At 41.3% G+C, this 14,744-nt stretch overlaps 1 protein-coding gene across 6 annotated transcripts in view; it reads left to right on the top strand.

The window, feature by feature from the left end:
• The window catches only part of RPRD1A (regulation of nuclear pre-mRNA domain containing 1A), a 198,151-nt gene that overhangs the window by 18,711 nt on the left and 164,696 nt on the right, over positions 1-14,744 (top strand). The window lies entirely within an intron of this gene.

Consider the following 14,744-nt stretch of genomic DNA (forward strand, 5'->3'; position numbering starts at 1 on the left):
CGACGTTTAAATACCTATGTGGCGTAAATGCGCAAGAGTCAAGTCTCTTTCATTTGAAAGGAAGCTGTGGAATGAGAGGGCATAGGAGTAATCTAAGGAAATATTTTTTTACAGAAAGGGTGGTAGTTGTGTGGAGTCTCCTGGTAGAGGTGGTGGAGACAGAGACTGATTTCAAGAAAGCCTGGGATAAACATGTGGGATGTCTTAGAGAGAGGAAGAGATAATAGTTACAGCGGATGAACAGATTGGATGGGCCATTTGGCCTTTATCTGCCATCTGTTCTTTTGTTTAGTATGATTAGGTTTCCTCTTCCTTTCTGCCTTACTTCCCCTCTTACCCAATCTTCCGTTTTCCTTTTCAAGTCGCCTAGAGCCTGTTAAGGTTTGTGCAACTCACAAATATTAGATTAGATCATGTTTCTATCTAATCTTTGAAGCAGCTGCATTGGCTTCCAATGCAGCAAAGGGTGCAATTCAAGGTTTTATCTATTTTGTCATTAGACCCTATATCATAGTGCCCAGAGTAGTTTTGGGACATTGAAACAGTAGTATCTGACCATAGAGTTAAGATCAGAAACTGAAAGAGATTGATCTTTGAGAGTAAACACTATATCACATGTGCGTATAAGGTTGTCAGTGTTCTCCACCATGGGTGTCACGCTTTGGAATGATTTGAGACGGCAAATGCGTTTGTGTAAACCCAGGAATGATTTTTTTAAATGTTGAAGATATATTTGTAGGCATTGGCTTTACTGTGAAGCTGTGGAGTTTTCTGGAAGAGTTGTTTGCTTGATGTATGTTTTATATTTTGTATGTTGATTGTACACTGCTTTGTTTTAAAGTGGTATACAGTACACTTCTCCCTCTGTATTCATGGTTTCAGCACTCGTGGTTTTGCTTATTTGCAATTTTTTGCATGCGGACTCTGCCCCAAAAAATTACATCATGAGTAAAGTTCCTTTTCTTTTACTGTACCAATAAAAAAGTTTAGCGCTTACCAACATTCACTCTGAAAATCGCTGCTTCATTGCTTTCTCCCACAAAATTGCTGCTTCAAATCTTTCACCCTGAAAATCGCTGCTTCCCAGTGTGCGCAGAAAAAAACGCTACTTCCCAGCATCCTTAGAGAGAAATGCTGCTTCCCAGCATGCATGGAGAAAATCGCTATTACTCTGAAAATCGCTGGGAATCGCTGCTTGCCTGCTATAAGCCCTAAAAGTGTTGGGAATCGCTGCTTGCCTGCTATAAGCTCTAAAAGCATTGGGAATTGCTGCTTGCCTGCCATAAGCCCTAAAATCGCTGGGAATTGCTGCTTGCCTGCCATAAGCCCTAAAATAGCTTGGATATTGCCTCTCCTTCAGGAACAGGTCAGGTCTCACACCATGGCTACAAAGCACAAGAGTTCAAGTGCTACAGAAAGTGCTCCCAAAAGGGAAAAAAAAAAAAGTGAAAACCTTACAAGAAAAGGTAGAATTATTGGAAATGCTTCAGAGACTAAAGTCATCCTCTGCTGTTGCTCGACATTATGGTATTAATGAGTCAACCGTTGGGTACATAAAAAAAAAAAAAAGAAAAACAAATCCGTGAACCTGTTGCGGCAGCTGCGCCAGCAGATGCAAAGACATTACATGTTGTACGAGAGAGATGCCAATCTCTCTCGTATAGAAGCTGCAACATTTCTGTGGGTGCAGGATTGCTACAAAAAGAGAATCCTACTAGACTCTATGATGATAAGAGGAAAGGCAAAGTCTTTGTATGATAACTTGAAGAGCAGGGAAGGTGGAATGTCACAATCCACCGACTTTCTGGCCAATAAAGGGTGGTTTGATAAATTTCATCACAGGTATGGCCTACATAATGTGAGAGTGACAGGAGAAGCAGCATCTGCCAAACAAGAGGCAGCTAGAGAGTTCCCTGCTACCTTTAAGGAAATTATTGAAGAGAAGGGATATGAACCTGAGCAGGCATTCAGTGCCGATGAAACTGCTCTGTTTTGGAAGAAAATGCCACAGAGGACTTTCATTAGTAAAGAGGATAAGTGAGTACCAGGTTTCAAGTCTGCAAGGGATAGATTAACCATGCTGCTTTGTGCAAATGCAATAGGCCATATGATAAAGCCAACACTGATTTATAAAGCCCCAAATCCCCGAACCTTGAAGGGAAAAGATAAGTTCCAGCTGCCTGTTTACTGGATGAGCTACAAGAAGGCTTGGACAACCAGAGCTCTGTTCATCAGTGTTTTGTTCCAGAAGTAAGAAAATACCTTGCCAATAAAGGAATGGAATTCAAGATTCTGTTGGTATTGGACAATGCGCCTGACACCCAGACACACATGAGTTCCACATTGAGGGTGTTGAGATTGTGTACATGCCCCCCCAGCACAGCATCTCGACCAGGAGGTAATAAGGACCTTCAAAGCACACTATACACGGTATTCATTGGAGAGGATTGTCCATGCTATGGATGATGGCCCCAACGTGGAGAACATCATGAAAAATTGGAAGGAATTCACTATTGCCGATGCCATTGATATTATTGAAAGAGCAGTGAAAGCTGTCAAGCCAGAGACAGTGAACTTGTGCTGGAAGAATCTTTGGCCTGAATGTGTAAAAAGGGATAACATTGTCAATATCACAGAGCCAGGCCAAGAAATTATGGAAGACATCATTGACTTGGCAAAGTAGGTGGGTAGGGAAGACTTTGAAGATATGGAGGATATTCAAGACTTAATAGACACCAGAGCAAATGAACTAACGGAAGATGATTTCATTGACCTGACTGCTCCTGAAGGAGAGGCAATACCAGATGAAGAGGAGGAAGGAGGAGTAGAAAAAGAAGTGCTAGAAGACAAGTTTACACTGGATAATATTACAGAGGGCATATGCAGGTTCAATGGTGCAATTGACTTTCTATGACATCGACCCATCCATGGTACGTGCGTTAAAGATGAGGGAGTTAGAAGCAGCAATTTCTAGTTACAAAAATATAAATAAAGAAATGAAGAAAGCAGAAGAGCCAGACTAAAATCACAATGTATTTCCAAAAGATACCGAGAGTGACTTCCTCTCCATCCACTGCCTCACAATCCACCTCTTCCACCCATGAAGAGACATCCCCTTCGTCTCTTCGTCTTCCTCCTACTGAAAACCCACTTCCACTTCCTGAGGAGGCCTCTGATGCTCACTTATTCTCTTCGTCTCCTCCTCCTGAAGTATTTGTACAGGACGATGAAGATGAAGACACTGCCTGAGTATAGGTGTTTCAGTATTGAACTATCAGTATTGAACATTTCTTTTTTTTCCTTGTTGAGAAAACAGTATTGAACTTTTTTTACCCTGAGATTATTACTATACACTACTGTATTATGCAATAAATATTGTTATTCCCCCAAAATTGCGAATTTCAATAGTAATAGTGGCTGTTTCCAAAAACCACGAATAACTTGAAAAGTTATTCGCGGTTTCAATAGTAAAAACGCTGTTACAAAAAACCGATAACATATAAAAATGTATTCGCGGTTTTTTCCATATTTGCGGCTATGTTCCGCCCGCATCCACTGCGAATACGGTGGGAGAAGTGTGCAAGTTTTTAAAAAAATAAATACTGATGTTTAGCTTGATCTACTGGTTTTATTCTACTTGAAATGCTTAGCTTTCAATTATCTTGTTTTACTGTGCCTTTTGAGTTTCTACACCCTCTTTTTACACTTTTTGTTTTGTATAACATTCCAAATTCATTATAGAGAATGTTGCTGATTGACAGCGCCTACTTTATACTGTAAAGGTGAAAATTCTTTTCTAAGAATAAGAACCAAAAGTTGATTTCATAAGTTTTGGTGTACGATGGAAGTCCCTTTGGCAACAGCACCACCACAAGGTGTGGGTTGGGTTTTTTTTTTTGGTTTGTTTGTTTCTTTGTTTTAGGGTTAGTGTCTAGATCCATTGCACAGTGTGGTGGTTCAATTTTTGCCAGTTTATCGTAGACTAGTTTTTAAGTCTTGCCACAGATACATATAATTTAGATTTGAACTTTGGACCTCTCAGGCAGGGCTTTGGAATCCAATTTGGATTCAGAAGCAATTTTGGGTGAATTTGGAATTTAAAAAAAAATTATCACTTTGTACTTAGATCTTTTTCTAGATATATATCTAGTTCCAGAACAAAAAATATTAAAGCCTAATATTAGTAGGAGTCAGTTGAAGGTTTGGTGTACTCCATAGCTCTGCTCTCAACATTCATTTTTGAGAATCCAGTCCATTGTTAATTTTGCTTTGAACTTATTTTTGTCCACTCGAAGGGTGAATCTTTCGCTCTACCCCAGGTAGGATGGAACCAGTTTATCTCTAGGTCCATTTTCCCTCGATCTTCATAAATGTCCCTGCTGCTTCAAAGCATCTCTACAGTTTAATGTGGCCTCTTGCATGTTTTTACTGTAGGATAGTTATTATAGTGATGTGCTGTGTTTTGGGACCAGAAGATTCCAGTTTGGTCTCATCAGACCATTAAATGCTCCCACATGTGTGCAGTTGCCCATTCAATGTTCCTTGCAAAAGGTTTGACTTGGGGGCAATTTCTCCAAATGGGTTATTTTTGCCCATATCATTACAATAACGAACCTCAATCCTGAGCAAGGATATGTGGAGTATGATCTTGATGCTATTTTATTTACATGTCTTATATACCGCTTCTATTCAAAGCGGTTTACATTCTATTGAAACACCATAGAACAAGATAAAAGAAAAGGCAATACATCTTCTTCCTTGGTTCCATTCACAGCTCCTGTTTTCAAGATGTATTCAGTTACAGTATAATCAAACTTCATCCTTCTCAAAGATGACACATTTAAGAACACTCCATGGTATGCTGTAGATCTGCATCCAATCACTGTAGCCAATCATCACAATGTTCCCATATTATAAATTCTAATAATAATATTGAAATGTATAACTCAACAGTCCACTTATCTGAATCATTTAGTGATGGCAGTGTCCTTTCAGCAGTCACTTCTGACACAATGACTGCTTGTAATCAGTCTGTTCCACCGTTGTGATTACTATATCCAATAGTCCATGCTCTTGTTGAAGTTCGTGCTGCTCCAAAGTGGGACACTCTTACGCAATCTAGTTGTCAGGTTTATCCACAGTAAATATGTATATGAGAGATGTGCTTTTATGCGGTATCTCTCGTGCATATTTGTTGAGTGTTCAATGTGGTTTGTGCTGAGAATCACTGCTGCAAGTAGTATGGCTTCCAAACATTTCTTTCAACAACATTTAACTATGTTAGCTTTCAGAGAAGACTAACACTTGGTTCAAACTAAACCTTAAGCTTATATACCACATCTTCTCTATAGAGATAGAGCTTGGCACAATTTACAAGAGTTTTAAAGAAAGGAAAATATAATAAGAATTAGTGACTATATAGAGAGCAGCAGAATTTACATTTTTGAAAATAACCACGTTTTCAGATGTTTTCAAAATAATTGGAAAGAGCCCAAGTTACGCAGCTGGACAGGAAAATTATTCCAAAAGCTCAGTGATTTTAAAGTAAAGAGATTTCCCTAATTTTCCAATATAGATAATGCCTTTTAACGAAGGAAAAATAATTTAAGCTTTTGGATAGATCTGGTAATATTCAGGTCTCACAGAATTCCAAGATAGAGGAATTAAAGGAGGAAGAGTGTCATGCAAGATCTTAAATGTTAGGCAGGCACATTTAAAATAAACCCTAGAGCAGGGTTGTCCACACTTTTTTGGCTTGTGAGCTACTTTTAAAATGACCAAATCAAAATGGTCTACCAACAATAAAATTTTTTAAAACACAAAGCACATTGTATGCAGAGAAAATGTTAATTATCATTTGTATTCGGGGTTTTTTTCAGAGGTCAAGGCAGATGACTTTAAAATATGCAGTGTCACCTCAGTAACAACTATACAAAAATAGACAAATATACGCCTTCCCCTTTTACTAAATCTCAATAGCGATTTTTAGTGCAGGGAGCTGCGCTGAATGTCCCTCGCAGCTCCCAACGCTTATAAGCTCCCTGTGATAAAAATCACTATCGTGGTTTAGTAAAAGGGGGGGCCATAGTGCAAAATATAGACAGTAGATATAAATTCTCAAAACGGACACATTTTGATCACTAAATTGAAAATAAAATCATTTATACTACCATTTTGTCTGGTGATTTCATGAGTCTCTGGTTGCACTTCCTTCTTCTGACTGTAAATCCAATATTTCTTTCTGCCCACCTTTTCTTTGTCTTTCTTTCTCTCTCCCCCTGCCCCCTCTGTCTTTCTTTCTCCCCCCTGCCCCCCCAAGCCATTGCATCAATTTCTCCCAGCCTCCCCAAGCCAGGCCAGATGCGTACAAACGCCGGGCCCACAAGCCTCCCCCCTCCAACGTCAGTTCTGACATCGGAGGGGAAGTTCCATGCAAGCCAAGCAGCGATTGGCTGGACCAGAACTTCTCTCCGACGTCATAATTGACGTCTGAGGTGAAGGCTTGTGGGTCCGGCACTTGTACACGCCTGGCCTGGCTCGGGGAGGCAGGAAGAACAAGATCACAAAAGCAACGCAATCAACTCGTGTCAACTGCCTTTGCGATCTATTGGTCGATCGCGACCGACCATTTGGGCACCTCTTCCCTAGAGATTACTTGGAGCCAGTGAAGTTTTAACAAAGTGGGGAAACATGATCAAATTTTCTTTTTACAAAGATCAATCTAGCCGCAGAATTCCTGATCTGTTGAAGTATTTGAAGACTTTTCTTGGTTAGACTTAAATAGACTGAATTACAATAATCCAACCTCTAAAGAATGATTGATTGTACAAGGACAGCAAAATGTTGGTGGAAACAGGATCTCACTTTCCTCAGCATTTGGAGACTAAAGAAACATTGTTTTTACCAGAGAATTAAGATGGTCATTAAATGAAAGTGTTGAGCCTATAATGACACCCAAAACTTTACTTGAGAATTCAATCTGCAGTGAAGATCCAGAAGGCAATGAAATGGACGAAGGTAGTTGATCTAGTTTTGGGCCAAGCCAAAGAAGTGTTAATGAGGATATTGTAGCCAACAGTATTATGAGGATATTGTGTAATGGGAACAGGTGTAACTGATACTTTTAGTGCAACAGACACTTTATTTCTGAATCTTTAGGAATTTCACGAGAATTCTTGTAGAGAGTTTCAATTTTAAGTTTCAAGTTTATTAAATTTTTACTATACCGACTATCAGCAAATATCTAGCCGGTTTACAAGTTAAAATAAGATTAAAAAAATAAAAATAAAATTTATACAATATATAAAATAATTGAAAAGAAAAAGAAGGGGGATTGTGAACATTTAGACTTTAACTGGACATACTGGAAAGTGATGGTAGGGAGAAGTAGTGGAAGGGGAAAAAATACATAGTTCAATAAAAAAAAAAAAATTGGAAAGGGAAGGATGAAACATAAGGAATGGGATTGCTTCCTAAAAGCGGTTGTGGTATTGAAGAATAAATTATATTTAGGAGCAAGAAAACGCGTCTTGGAATAAGAAAGTTTTTAGTTTGGCCTTAAATTTATCAATTGATGTCTCGTGACGAATGTGGGATGGCAATGAGTTCCATAGAGTAGGAGCGACTACAGAAAAGTTAGTCTTTCTCGTATAGAAGAAATCTTTGATTGTGGGAACAGATAGTAGGTTTTGATCGGCTGATCTGAGGGTCCGTGATAAGAACATAAGCAGTGCCTCCGCCGGGTCAGACCATAGGTCCATCCTGCTCGGCAGTCCGCTCCCGCGGCGGCCCAAACAGGTCACGACCTGTCTGAATCACCAGAAGGGGCTCTCTTGCCACCTTGGTTTCTCATTGAAGTCCTATCTTCCCATCGTAGTCCTAACCCTCCGGTCTTGCACATGCACGACCTGTTGGGTTTCTATACTTATTACCTGGTTAGCTTTCTATACCTGTGTTACATCCCAGCACCTCTCTCAGTATCCCACGATCCCTTTATCCCTCAGGAATCCATCCAATCCCTGTTTGAATCCCTGTACCGTACTCTGCCTGATCACTTCCTCCGGTAGCGCATTCCAAGTGTCCATGACCCTTTGGGTGAAAAAAAACTTCCTTGCATTTGTTTTGAACCTATCTCCCTTCAGTTTCTCCGAATGCCCCCTCGTACTTGTTGTCCCCCTTCAGTCTGAAGAATCTGTCCCTATCCACCCTCTCTATGCCCCTCATGATCTTGAAGGTCTCTATCATATCTCCCCTGAGCCTCCTTTTTTCCAGAGAGAAGAGCCCCAGCCTATCCAACCTCTCGGCGTATGGGCAGTAAGGGATGAGAAGTTTATCTAGAAAAGAAGGTTGGCGGAAGAATCTAATTTTGAAGACTTGCATAATTGTTTTATATGTGATACGATGGGTTATAGGTAGCCAATGAGCTTCTTTCAGGAGAGGTGTAACATGGTTATATTTTCCTAATTTGTAAATAAGTTTTATGGCTGTATTTTGTATGAGTTTAAGTCGTCGTAGTTCTTTTTGAGGGAGTCCATTGTAAAGAGAGTTACAATAATCAAGGTGAGAGATGACAAGTGAATGAATTAGAGTTGTGATGGCTGTAGTATCAAGGATGGATGATAGAGAACGTATAAGCCTTAGTTTATAAAAACAAGTTTTTACAACTGTACTAATCTGATCATGAAAGGTAAGATCCTTGTCTAGGGTAACCCCTAGTAGTTTTATTTTAGTTTCCATTTTTACAGGATAAGTTTTGATGAGAATTTGTTCATGAATAGTTTTGTTCTTTTTGGTAGGAAAAAGTAGGCTGCTTGATTTATTGATGTTTAGAGAGAGTTTGTTTTCATAAAGCCAGTCACTTATTTCATCTAATTTTTTGTTGATTGTTTGAATATCTGTGGGATTAGAGGTATCTACTGGATGAAGTAATAGAATATTGTCTGCGTAGGCATAGGCTGTAAATCCTATTGACTGTGCAAGAGTAAGGAGAGGGGACAAAAAATATTGAACAGCAGAGGAGATAAGATGAAGCCCTGTTGGACATCATAGGTTTGAGATATGGGAAGTGAAGTTTCCTTCTTTGAATGAACTCTAAAGCTTCGGTCGTTGAAATATGAGATGAACCATTGAAGAGCGGAACCAGTGAGGCCGCAGTCGCTGAGACGGTTAATGAGAAGAGAGTGATCAATAGTATCGAAAGCTGCTGTAAGATCTAATGAGATGAGAAGAACTGATTTTTGGTGGTCTAGATAATAGTTGACAGTTGAAATAAGACCTAATAGGGATAGTTCGGTAGAGTAGTATGGGCGAAAACCGGTTTGATGTGGATGCAGGGCATTTGTTTTTTCGATAAATTCTGCGAGTTGATTATAAATTATTTTCTCAGTTAACTTTGAAATGACAGGGAGGTTGGCTATAGGTCGGAAATTTGCTGGTAATGTTGGATCAGTGTTTTGATTTTTTAATTTAGGGAGGACCAGGGCAGTTTTCCAGGCTTTGGGAACGCAGTTGCCTGAAAGGCAGTTTGTTACCATTTCTAGAAGAAATGGTCCGAAGAAGGTAAAAAACTTTTTCAGGAGTATAGGGTGAATGGTTTCTGTAACATTGTAGGGTGTGTTAATGGATTGGAAAACTTTGAGAAGATTATCCAGGGATGGAGGTTTAAAGTTGGAACAGGTGCTATAAGATAAAGTAGTAGGCTCGGCTGGAATGTCTTGAATTGGGGTAGGAATGGATTGACCAAGCTGAGAACGAATTTCCTTAATTTTGTTGTCAAAAAAGGATGCGAGCTCGGAGGCTAGAGGTTGTGTGGAAACTAATGGTGGTTTCTTTTTGGAGTACAGAGATAAAGATCGAACTATTTTAAAGAGTGTGGAGGAGTTGTTGGCTGTGTTTATGAGGTTAGAATAGTATTCTTTTTTAACTTTTTGAATGGTGATTTTGTATAAAGTGGCTCTTTCTTTATATAGTTGAAGGGATTGGTTTGATCGAGTAGTATGCCATTTACGCTCTGTTGAGCGAAGTTGTCGACGGAGAAGGGTTAGTGTGTCGTTGTACCAAGGTTTCTGTTTTGGTTGTAATTTTGATGATCTTTCTTGGGGGGGAGCAAGAAGGTCCGTCAAAGATTTTGTAGCGTTACTCCAGAGTGTATTTTGTTCGTCTATAGTACGATTCGTGAGATCTTGTAGTTTGAGATTGAATGAGTTCTGAATGTCTGATAAGGTAATTTTGTTGATATTTCTAGTGACATAAGTGTTTTGTTGGGGGGGGGAGGGGTTGGGTAAGATAGGATATTTGAAAGTTAATGAGAACGTGATCGGTCCAGGGAAAAGAGTGTGTTTGAAAATTTTGAAAAAGGTGATTAATAATTGAGGGACTGAAGATCATATCAATAGTGTGTCCGGCTGAGTGAGTAGGTTTAGAGAAAAGAGGGGTTAGGGATAGATCAGAGATTGTAGTCAAGAATTCTGCTGTGTTATGATGGCTTGGAAGATTGAAATGTATGTTGAAATCGCCAAGAATGATAGGATTGGGACTAGAGATGTTGAACTCAGAGATTATAGTTATAAGAGTGGATAGAGAAGATTTAGTGACTGGAGGAGGCAGATAGGTTAGGAGAAAGTTAAGAGGTAAAGAATATTTAGATTTTATTGAGAATTGGAAAGTTTCAACTGGGTGATTGTTATGATTGTAATTGGAGAGAGGAGGAAAATATAGATTGGTAAGTGAATGGTAAATTACTGCGAGGCCTCATTTGCATTCTTTTGCTCCACTTCCCATCCCTCTGGGCTATCTTCCAATTATTCTGTTCTCTCTACAAGTGAGATAGAAGGGAACCTCTTTTCTACTCGTGTTTTATTTTTCAGTTAAATTCGTTTTTTATGTAGTGTTTGCAAGGCTTTTTCGGTGCTGTAGAGGATTCCAATTTTGGGGAATCTCTGGCTGTGGGAAAGCACAGATCCTAAGATTGAAAGTGTGCTTCCAAAGGGCAGACTAATCTGCAGCGCACCCACTTGGACACCCTGAGTTCAGGGGCTCAGGGACCAATCCCTTGGGATCAAGGCTTTCTCCAGGTTCTGTCCACAGTGGGCTTGAGCACAGGCTGAGCAGCTCCATGGCAGCTTTTCCAGGATCGGGGATGGCTGCTTTCCTCCCCTGCCCGCGGGTGCAAGGTTCCATGGGGGTTGAAGTCTCTGACTAGTTTATTAGGGCCCAAGAGGCAGTCCGGATTCCAAGCGTGTTTAGGCAGAAGTTCTCCTTGTAAGCTGTCAGCAGCTTCAGCACAAGCAGCTCCCGGCACACAGCATAGCATAGTGAGTAACAGGTTGACGGCCTGAAAAAAACCCAAACGGGGGGGGGGGGGGGGGGGGTTGGAGGTTTAAATGCAGGTTTTTTTGGTTCTAAAGTTAGAGCTAGAGTCTCTCGCCTCTAAAATCCCCAAATCGCTAGTGTTTGGACTCCAGTGTAGCTCCCCAAGCAGTTTTTGGCACTAAAATCACTTCAGCGGTGACCATCTTGGATTTCCTGATTTGAAATTAAAAGCCTCTATTTGCCTCAAAACACATCAATTTTGTTCAAAAACAGGTGTGATGGAACTCCTCAGGCCAAGATACATTGGATTCATATCAGATTTCTGGAAACGTCAATCGCTCCTCCTAAACTTACTTGCTCCACTTCATCACTGACGCTGAAACCGTGGATTGAAGACAAAGTTTTATTTTATTTTTCTTTCCAGCTTATGATTTATCTTTAATCTTATCTATTGTTTTGCCTTTTGTCTTTGTTTTGTTCTATTTCTATCATTTAAATTTCTCCAGAATTCTACTGTTCAACGGCTCCCCCTTCTGCTTCTATTCCTTTCTCTCCTCTCTTCTACCTTCCAAAGTATTTAGATCAATGCTGTCTTGTTAAAATGTTTATTTTATTTTTATTTTTCCTCTAACTCTACTTTTCACTTCTCTATTACCCTCCAGGTACTTTAGTTAGATTGTGAGCCTTCGGGACAGTAAGGGAATTTTTCAAGTACCTTTCTTATTTCTAATCTTAATGTATATTTTCTGTAAACCGCTTAGAACCTAACGGATGTAGCGGTATATAAGAAATAAATTACATTACATTACATTACATTTGTGCTGGATGGCTGAGGATCATCCATGAGGAGTGGTGGGAGATGCTGGCTTAGTCTCCTCTAGTCCCTTGGTGGGGAAGGGGGGTTGGGGATGTTGGTGACCAGACAGTGCGAGGGCCAGGAAAAAAGTCCAGATTTGGGCCGGGGAGCAGCATAAGTGTGTCACTGGTGAAACGAAGCTGTGCTGCTGCCGCAAAACCCCAGAAAGGATCTTGTGAGTGTCCGCAAGGGCCATCTGTATGTCCTGGCCAGGTTTTCCCACTGAATTCATCAATATGTTTTAAGTTTTCATGATCAATAAGGGTTACATGGAAATCTTGAGGATTGCGGCTATGCTGGCGCCGGGGGTTTCACCCCAACAGTGCCATGCACAAGATGGGGCGGTCCAGTCTGAAGAGGACTCTCAATGCCTTTACTGCCCCAGTCAGGGTTTTCTGTAGCAGGAGATGCTACTTCATCTCTATGAGATCTGGTGGAGGCCCTTGTGATCTCTGAAAGGACCTGACTAGGTGCAGGCTGTTTAAGCCCTCAGCACTTTTGGAGGTGATCAGTGATTCCTCCAGGAATTAAAGATAGAGACTTTGCAGTCCTCTGCTACACAGTGCTTGCTTATGAGCAGCACAAAAGCTAACAGACCATTGAGAGGTCCCAGAGGGGCCCCTTCAGATGGCCAGAGCCATGTCAAAGCTCTATTGGAGCAGTAAAGTCGGGGGCAGAAAGATGTGGATTATATATCAAGGTAGCAAATGAAATCAAGGGATATAGTTTCCAAAAAATACCTTTCAGCTAGTTCTGGGTAGTGTTGCCCGATTCAGGAAAAAAATATTTCGATTTGATTCAGCCTATTGAATCGATTATTCGATTCGATTTTCCTGTCTAATTGGGTGTTTTTATAAAACATCCTGGTGGGTTTATTTTATAGCCTCTTCACCCACTTTGCCTTCTCCTAACCACACTGGCGCTGTGGTGTAAACAAAACAAACAAAAAAGACTTTTTTTCTCTCTGTTAAATCCTAGCTCACGTTTGCGGTCTGACAAAAGCTTTAGCAAGATACACTTTTCAAATCTGACATTGTAATCACAAAACAGAAAATAAAATTAGTTTTTCTACCTTTTGTTGTCTGGTCAATATTCAAATCTTGTTGGTCCCAGGCTCTGGTTGTCTTCTGATAACTTGCTTGCCAGGGTCTCCTTTTCTTCGTCCTCCGTGCTAACCATCTATCTTCTATCTATGTCCTCCCCTTCCATTTTCCTTCCCTCCCCTGGAGGTCTGGCATCTTTCCTTTTTTTCGTCTCCATCCACAGATCACCTTTTCTCAACTACCCTTTCATCCAGCATCTCTCCCTCCTTCCCCACCACCCCAGGGTCCACCATCTCCCTTTCTGTTCCCAACTACCCTCCTATCTTGTATCTCTCCCACCCTCCCTCCACACCATCCCTTGTGTGCAACTTCTCTCTCTTTCTGTTCCTTCCCTCTCTAAATCCCATTATCCACCATCTCTCTCCCACTCCTCTGTTTTTAGACCCATTATTTCTTCACCCCAAAGTCCGGCATATGCACGTATTTTTGAACCCCCCCCTTTCCCTCCCTCCCTCCCTGTGTGGAGGACCAGGACCCCCTCCACTGAAGGCCTGTCCCCCTCCCCCGAAGGACTGAACCTCCCCCCCGAAGGTCTGCCCCCCCCGAAGGCCTACACCCCACCCCCGAAGGCCTATTCCCCCGAAGGACTGTACCTCTCTCCCGAAGGACTGTCCCTCCCTCCCGAAGGACTGTCCCTCCTCTCCCCCTCTCCCCCCCCCCGAAGGCCTGTGTGTTCCCCTCTGGCCTCCCGCGCCTCCCTTTACCTGATTGCAGCCTGCAGAAAGGATCGCCATAGGTCTCAGGAGCTGACGACAGAGGCAGGATCGTGGCAGAGGGACGACAGCTCCGGAAGCCTATGGCAACCTGCAAGGATCGCTAAAGTACCCGCGATCCTTTCTGCAGGCTGCTCTCTGCCGCAATCAGGTAAAGGGAGGCGCGGGAGGCCAGGGGGGGAAGCCGGACACTGCAGCACTTCCCGACTGACCCTCCCCCTCTAAAACAGGAGCTGTAGCACCGGCCAGCAAGAGGCAGCGCTGCCGATCCTGCTTTAGGGGGGGAGGGTCAGACAGTGAATCGGGAGACCGATTTGTTTTTGCTTTGTTTTGAATCGATTCAAATCAATTCACCCGAAATGAATCGGTGAATCGGGCAGCACTAGTTCTGGGTCATCAGGGGCATTTGGAGCTAGTTCTGGTTTTTCATTTTGAATCTTGCTTTTATTCAGAAATCAAGACTACAAATCTCAGAATTCTTAATGTTCAAATCTTAGCAGATCTGGTTAAATGCTCCTAGGGAATTAAAATTAATTTAATTAGCTCCAAAGTAGTATAGGAGTTAGTGTATTCAGTGGATAATTATCTCATTTTACAGCATAAAGATGAATTCTCACTTTCTCCACAGGATCGTGCTTTCATATTAAGTCAAGTGGCCATCATTGTACACTAGGATAATGTAAAACATTTACTATGTTAACCAGTGTTATTAGTGTATTACCTCTGTTAGTAGAAGCTCCAGTTACATGAAGGCTAATGTAA

This window comes from Geotrypetes seraphini, chromosome 2, assembly GCF_902459505.1.
Source record: "Geotrypetes seraphini chromosome 2, aGeoSer1.1, whole genome shotgun sequence".
Lineage (NCBI taxonomy): Eukaryota > Metazoa > Chordata > Amphibia > Gymnophiona > Dermophiidae > Geotrypetes > Geotrypetes seraphini.